Here is an 8,757-nt window from a genome sequence, read left to right on the forward strand (position 1 = left end):
TCGCAATCCCTCGAGAGTGCTGTCAGGCTTTATGGACTTGTTCACTTTCTTCTGCTGCAGAAGTCACCCTCGGCCGGCCACTCCTTGACAGGTCGTCCCCATTTCCCTGAGCTTGGTACACTGTAGCCATTTCATCATTTACTGACCCATATTGTTGTATGCCTCCCATCTTTGACCCCTTTGCTTGGTTACTGACAATTATTGCTGATGTTCATCACAACCGATTTATCAAACAAGCGACCAAAAAAAATCGTTTATAAAAGGTGGGCAAAAGAAACGCTGATCTTACTCGTCACAATACAACGATTTAGCTTGAATAGGGGCTTTTACAACTTTTGAAATTCGACCTTAAGCCACTCAAGTGTCCATAAATCCACTAAACAACATCGTAACGCAACACAAGATGTGTCAAAATGTGCAGAAATTAACGGTGACTCGAAATGAATAATTATTTTTTGGCATACTATTTCAGGTTCCGATATATCTGACAATTTGCAAGTGTTTAGATACTTTAGTGGCGCAGTTTAATTACATACCCAAAATTGTCCGTAAAGATTGCGCCTATATCGAGAACTACCTCGTGTCATTCTGAGTTCTGATAAAACACGTTGCGATCGCTCCGTGAAAGCCATTGACACACTTTCAGAAAAGAACAAAAAATAAAAGTTCACAGAATTTACAAACAAATTACAGGGTTTACAGAAGGTAATGGTGAAAGACTTCTCTTGAAATATTATTCTATGAAATACTTTACTATTTGAGAAAACATTAAAACAATATTATCGTGTCGAGAATTACGGATTTATTTTAAACATAAACACATGTCATGACACGGCGAAACGTGCGGAAACAAGGGTGGGTTTTCCCGTTATTTTCTCCCGACTCCGATGACCGATTGAGCCTAAATTTTCACAGGTTTGTTATTTATATGTAAGTTGTGATACACGAAGTGTGGGCCTTTGGACAATACTGTTTACCGAAAGTGTCCAAAGAGTATATGACGCAGTTTAAAATGGGGAAATTATAACCAACGTTAATTTCACCCATTAACCTGAAACTAAAGTCCATGCACTTGAGAACAATGCTAGAAAAAATGCACTTAACACGTTTTGTAAATATTGTCCAAGACCAGTATTTACTTGGTCTTTCCCAACATGCATAATAATATGACACACTCGTGGAAATTTGGGTCCAACTTTGTCACCAAAGTTGCAGGCAAAATTAAATAGTAAAAGGAAATACACCCTTATTTGCCGCACAAAATCATTGTGTGCTCTCATGCCTGAAGTCTTTATCAGATTCAAGTTTTTACAAAAACTACATTACCTCCGAGAAGGGTCAGTTGTTATACTATCGACAGCTCTCCGGTGCTCGTGACCAAGTTAGTTGGTGTGCTTTTTGAATAGGCTTAAATTACCAAACGTATATTACGTAAATTACGTATAAAAATAAAAAGGGCTGGGCTTATAATATAAGAAGAGAGATATAGTACAAAATAGGTGATAGCCTTCGTTGCAACAACTCTGAATCAGACACAAGAAAGTCAAGTTGATTGCATGATAGCAGTTGGACATTGTACTTTGGTACGATTTGAATTTTGAAGTTTTGTCAATAAACAACACCAAAACCTGATCTGACCATCCCAGTAGTGCGTTGGCCCACAGCTAGGAAATTCTATAAAAACGTTGTACACATTGCTGAATAGTGCATGACAGATACTCGATCAAGCATCATGGCTGTCGTCTTGAAAATTTCTCTCGTGTTCTTGTCCGTCATATGTCTTTCTTAAGCCGAGTGTCCACCTCTCTGGTCAATATACCAAGGGTACTGCTACCGCTTCTTCGGCCAGAGGAAATCGTGGCACGATGCTGAAGCTCACTGCAATGGGTTCTTCACCAGTAGAGCCAGGCCCATCTTGCGACCATCCGGGATTCCAGCACCAACCACTTACTCATTGAGATGTGGAAAACTTCACTGATTTCCATTCAAAGCGAAGGGGATCGTGTTTGGATTGGGCTAAACGACCAAGTCACAGAGGGTGCCTATACTTGGATATCAAGCGGGACACGAGACATACCGACGGATGTCTGGCTTCCTGGCCAACCAGACGAAGGGGAGGATGAGCATTGCGTTGACTTCTGGAACAATTCTGGCGAAATAGGATGGAATGATGAGAACTGCGCCAAAAAGAATGCATTTATTTGCATGATGTATATCGGTAGTTATTGATTAGTAGTTTACATTTATCAGCATTGTAGGTCGATTGAAGTCCGCACCGCACCCGAAGCCACCTCTCATCATCGATGTCAGACTTTCATGTCTCGACTTTACAACTCCGTACAACTTGAGGACAATGACGAGCAGCTCCACACATTGACAATCGCCTAGAGAAATTCTTTATCTTAAGAAGTTCATGAAGTTAAACTTTTCACACACACAACAATGTGTAAACTTGTCCATGCATTTGTTTGCGGTATCATGCATTATATAAACATGACTGTACCTGATAAACTCACAAACTCATTTTCAAGGCAAATTATACCTTTGGTTTTTTGAACCGTTGAAGTGTTTAATCCTGTGAACATTTCATTCCATAAGGTGAGAGCGCCTTTTGGGATAATTATCACCGAAAATCCGGACCGAATAAGTATGTCCCGCTGGAAGCATAAACCCTAATACCAGAAATACACAATTTGAGAAACGTTACTGACAGTTAACGCTTTTCTGATTCAAATTTTTGAGGATTAAACCTGATTCAAGTTTCCATATGCATTAGCCTACCACATTATTTTGAAATGAAATGTTTCTAAAATAATGCTGTTCTCCACTGCTGGACGGAAGCTGCTGCGAGGCTCTACAATAAAGGTTTTATTGTCATAATTAATTTTAAGGGTGATTAAACCCAAGCGTGTACCCTTTAAAGGCACTGTACCATATTGGTAATTACTCAAAAATAATTGTCAGCATAAAAACTCAATTAACGACCAATGGACCTGATAATAATAGTAATTGTGATATAAGGCTCCCTGTGAAGTATTGTAGTTTTTGAGAACTGAGATATTTCTCACTAAATTAAAATACTTCAGACTATTGTGTCATTTATTATTCTCTTCGATGGAAATTGAGTCAAATTGTTTTGCGGACTCATTGTTATAAGCCTATCGTTTGGACACACCAGTGAGAAAACTCGTCTTTGCCACAATAGTCAATCGTGTCCAGTGCCTTTAGTGGTTTCAATGATGGTCAAAATAATTACAAAATTATTTAAAACTGAACGACTGTGTCGAATCCGAGAAAATAAAAACAAAGTTTCGAGTCGTCATTTTGAAATGTTTTTTTTAATTAAAATTAATGCATTTTTATCGGCCTGGTCACAATATTTTCTTACTTATAATATGAGACAGTCTACTTCAATAGTTAGATATTTTGAATTGTTTACTGTGCAAAAACTTTTAAATTGTCTAATGCAAAAACATTGTTTTTTTGTCGAATCAAAGTTTTTGTAATTTCAGTAGCCTAGAGATTGAAGTAATCAATGGTCATGAAGTAGTGACATTATGCGCTAAATCAAACAGAGGGATTATAATCGGCTAAAAGGTCCCGTTGGCTATATGTGTTTTGCTAAAAGTTTATAAAGAATTTGATTAGTTTTTGTGACTGCGAACAAAAATTGAAAGAGTTTATAGTTTCATATGTTTGTTTTTTACCTTTAACGTTTCAACTGAATGTTTATAATTCTTTTACTAAAAGCAAAAATACATTACAATAATTTAGTTTAAATTCTGAAGTATGGCCCGAACTTTGGACAATCAATCTTAGAGTAAATAGTCCACGATCGGCTGTTTCTGGCACTTGAGCGTCATTTCAATGTTTTTTACTCACTGATGACTTAACATTGTTCATTGAATTATCTCTCTCCGTAAATACACGTAAGATGTTTCTTGGACTTCACAACCTGGGTGTGGTCGGCCTCGTAGCGGGTGCTGTTGTTGACTTGGCAAATTCGATCCCCTCTCCATAAATGCTGCACGTTGAAGGAGCGACACCTGGGGTCGTATTGGCACTCAGCGGCGCAGGCACGGACGTTGCTGGTCGGTATCTCTCGTAAGGTGTGGCCGGTCAGACACGAAGCAAGCAGGCGCCATTGCTTCAACTTGACTTCCTCGCCTTTGCAGAAAACTTGATTGATATTTGAGCATCTATGATCTACCCATTTACCGACATATGGGGTTTGGTGTAGAAGCTCAGCACAGTTTCTATCAGCTAAGCCGTCTGGCTTGCCCCGTACCAGTTCCTATACCCGCCGTTGTCTGAAGTGCAGTCCCACTGCCCTTCAATCTCTATATCATTGCAACCAATCCACGTCTGACCAAAAAGTAACACAGCTTTACTCAGTATATAGTTATTTTCCTCCAACGATGAATGCGCAACCATTTCCCCTCCCATCTCCCGACATTTCAATCTCCCTGCTTGCCAAGTTATTGGTCCTCCTTTAATATGTTTGTAGCAAGAGCCGCCCCATGACTCCCAGCCGAATGGACACAACATCCGAGCTTACACGAATGAGCAGAACTCATACCAATGGTAAAGAGAATCAACAAAACAGAAGGCAAACAAAATCCTCCCATTTTGTTTCAGAGAGTCAAATCTCGGAAAGTCTCGGAATCTCTTGTGTGGATTTAGCAAGTCTAAAGTATCACCACTCGGCACACCGATCGTTTGCTTTACACACGAAAGCAGCTCACAAGAACTCCCTTCCTCTTCAAATAATAAGCCTTGTACAAACGATAACTCTTGATCTGCTCGTTCTCAGTGATGGTTATTTCTGCAGCAAAAGCATGAAACATCAGAGGGTCGAACTCGGGTTGTTTCTGATGCAGTCGAGGTATAGGGCCTATACAAACAGAAAGCTCAGTTGTGTGGTTCTTTAATCGCTGTTTCTGCACAGTAACTGACACTATATCGATGTGTTTATTATAAGAACAAATGGAGAGAGTCGAGTTGATCTGGCGATTGCTTAGAGGTCAACTAAATGTTGGTTTTCCTGTACAGTATATATAAAAACAGAGTCTGGGTCCATCACAGTGTTTGTTGTATCTGGAACTAAACCACGACACCGTCAAGCTTCAATCACAAGACAATACTGGGAACAAACCTCCGTACGTATTAATAAGGCTTGTTCGCCTCAACTAATCGATTGAATGAAACTGACGATTCAATTCCGACCAATCAGCGACTTACACCGATTTTAACTAAGGGCAAATAATTACTGCAAATGAAATGCAAATTAAAGGTTGGCCCAGATTCATCAGAAACACGATCTTTGCCGCAAGGGAGCAGCGGAAGGGAGATAACAATAGACTCTATATATTGTGTGGGGTGCTTTGGACAACCTTGACCATCAACTGACTAAATAACGTTCTGGTTTATTTTCAACCAGTAAATAATCCTTTTTGAAAAAAAACGCACATTAAATAATCACAAAGCCTTAAGACACTATTGGTAATTACTCAAAATAATTATCATCACAAAACTTTTCTTGATTGCCAGTAATGGGGAGAGGTTGATAGTATAAAACATTGTGAGAAACAGCTCCCTCTGAAGTGACGTATTTTCGAGAAAGAAGTAATAAGTTTGATTTCGAGACCTCAAGTTAGGTCTCGAAATCAAGCATCAGAAAGCACACATTTCGTGTCACAAGTGTGTTTTTTTCTTTCATTATTATCTCGCAACCGATTGAGCTCAAATTTCCACAGGTTGTTTATGCATATGTTGAGATACGGCAAGTGAGAAGACTGGTCTTTGACATTTACCAAATTGTGTCCACTGCCTTTAACTGTGGGGTACAATACGGTGTCATGCTTGTGGATCTCGATGGCCTCTCTGGTGCGTCGAGGGTGCCACGCCTGGATTGGAGCGATGATTTCTGCTGCTTCCCAGTTCACTCGGTGGTCAGTGATGTGGGAATGCTTGACGATAGCGGATTTATCGAAGTCTCCCCTCCTTCCGTGTGCTCGGTTTTCCTTAAGTCTATGTGGGAAAGTTACGCCCGGTTTCCCCGACATAAACCTTATCACATTCGCATGGAATGCGATAGACTCCGGCATGGGTGGAGGGGTCCTTCTTAGCTTTGAGCGATTTGAGAGAGCCATGGAGTTTCTTCGGAGCGGAGTGATACACCGGTCCTTGATCATCACGCATCATCGAGTTCAACTTCTCAACTTCCCGCCTGTACTTACCTCCTTCGTCCATCACCAAACTAATCCGCCGCCCAGCTAGTACTTAAGCAGGAATACCGGACACTTCAGCACCTCGCAAATTCGGCACCTGCAAACTCGACACCTTGCAAACTCGGCACCGAGCAATATTACCTCGAAGAGTGAAGTGTTTAAAACATAAAGTATAACGTACGTGTACTTTACACGTTACAAAATGGTTTGATAGTTATTAGTAGCTTTGTAAACGCTGTTAATGGCAAAATCACTAGTTATATATATGGCCGGGGGGTTGATAAGAATTCCCCCGACTCTCGAGAAAATTTGGGCCCCAATCAGGAAATTGACCGTGGCGCACGCACCGTTGTTCAGTCAACAAGTTTTACATATGTTGTTTTTAGGCTGAAATTGCGTCCATATCGGTCAAATTGCGGCACAATTTTTTATGTTTTGGGGTTTGAATGAGGTGAATAAGGGTTTGTTTAGTTTGCTTATAGTTTTCGATGTTTCTTTTGCATGATTTGCCGAAGGCGCCGGTCGGCCGTGAGCGGGGGACTTACTTCCCGGAGACCAGACAACTCGTCCGTCGGACAACTCGTCCGTTCGGACAACTCGACGGTTCAGACAAGTCGACAAGTATAGCCCACCCTTCGTGTGTCTTACCAAATATTGTGAATTGTCTAGCTCCTGCTCGTGTATTCGGATGGCCCAAGGTATACAGAAAATGTTTTTAAACAAACCTGCGGAGACCATAGAGCTATAAATGGCTGAGACTCGGAAGTGTTTTGTGGTTATAACAATCCATCAACAGAGGGCGCTATTTACAAATAACAGTCTCCAAATTTTTGGCAACTCTTACGATGCCATGGGTAGGCTACTGCTTGAGTGTCATCACCCGCAGCATGTGCAGGCGACACCTACTATCTATACTATTAAAAGCGTAACCCGCGGCATCTTGGATTGAAAATTAGAAGGTCCAGTGGCATGGCATCCTTGTGGAATCCAACACAGTTGTGTCGTTACAGACGTCGGGTTGCAAGTCTACAAAACCCTGAACCGAACTCCCTCCTACGAGTTGTCTGATTGGCTGGAGTCACGAGCGATATCTCCTTACATGTGTGGTTGTCTGGTTTTGAAATGGGCCACCTGTTGGTCGAAGGGGGAAGCCGTAGGCTGCACACAGAGTCACCTCTGTGGTTGTGTGGTTTTGATATGGGCCACCTGTTGGTCTAAGGGGGGGGGGAGGCTGGGTTTTGATATGGACCACCTGTTGGTCTAGGGGGTGCTGTAGGCTGCACACAGAGCCACCTCTTTAGGTTTGAAGTGGGTGGCAACCTTGGACTCCCATTAACATTCCAGAGTGACTCATTGATGTTTCGCAGAGGGGTAAATGGCATGGTGTATGTACCATTTTGTACAGGGGGGGGGGGGGGTAATTTCGCGTGTTAAATAAAAAACATTAGGCTTAAATACATGCATCTGTTACATATGTGTTTATTACCATTAAGTCACTCATGTAGGCCTACCCAACTTTCCAGCATTTTTTAAACGCATCAAACAGCAACCCATTGTTGTACAACTTTATTTGTTCCATTTAACTCTGCACCATTAGTCGTACAGTCAATATGTCATCTTCCCCCACACACAGAACGTACACACGCAAAAGTTGAAACATTTCCAAAAAGAAATTAAACACATTACTGATTCTTTTCATATACATTGTTTGGGCTTTGCCAGTTAAACCTACAAAAGAGTACATTAAATCACCGTTTAAGAATAGTATGCTTTCATAGTGACGAACTTTGTGAAACATCAACGGCTGTTTTGAAGCTGTAAACGAACATTCCATTCAAAGTTTTGAAGCAACAAAATTGTTAGAACGCAGTTTGGTCAGGACTCAGGATGTAGATTTTGCCAAATCCGTTTTGTATTAAGCAATCGGCCGTCGGGTTTTGTTGTCGAAAGAGCCTTCATGTGTAGCTGAATCGGGTACTTTTTACGAATTTCTCCTTACAAAATGAACCAAACTGACCTACAATGTACAAACCCTTAAACAACAATGCAAATGTTTTCTGAAAGTGAATTAAGCGAGAGGATGTAGGGCTAGCTGGCATACAAACCCTCAAAATAACTTAGCGAATGTTTTCTGACAGTGAATTAAGTGAGAGAATGTAGGAGTAGTTATTAAAGATCAATAAAATTACCGTTTCTGTTATTTTAGTTCGTATAGGGTTCCACATATAATTATGATAACATATAATTGGATGTTTTATCAGGGGACTTCGTCACGCGGGGCGCGCGCCCCGGCAGATGTTCACCAGAAAGTTTACATGAGAATTAATTGATATGAGAATAAACTAAAAACTATTTAGGCCGACGCTCTGTTACTCCCAAAAGTGGTGGTAAAAACAGTAGATTAGATGTTGCACAGCATATTCCGAAAACTCGCTTTATTTGGTGCTCCGACAACTTTGTTTGCGTCGTTGGACGTACGCTCAATAAATCACGATGAATGGGGCCTTAGATTCTAAAATCGTGTACA

The 8,757-nt window shown here is 40.9% G+C and overlaps 1 pseudogene; it reads left to right on the forward strand.

Moving 5' to 3' along the window:
* Positions 1-531: 531 nt before the first annotated feature.
* On the forward strand, positions 532-2,760 carry LOC139938814 (alpha-N-acetylgalactosamine-specific lectin-like; annotated as a pseudogene).
* The last annotated feature ends 5,997 nt before the right edge of the window (positions 2,761-8,757 follow it).

Source organism: Asterias amurensis, chromosome 6, assembly GCF_032118995.1.
Source record: "Asterias amurensis chromosome 6, ASM3211899v1".
Classification (NCBI taxonomy): domain Eukaryota; kingdom Metazoa; phylum Echinodermata; class Asteroidea; order Forcipulatida; family Asteriidae; genus Asterias; species Asterias amurensis.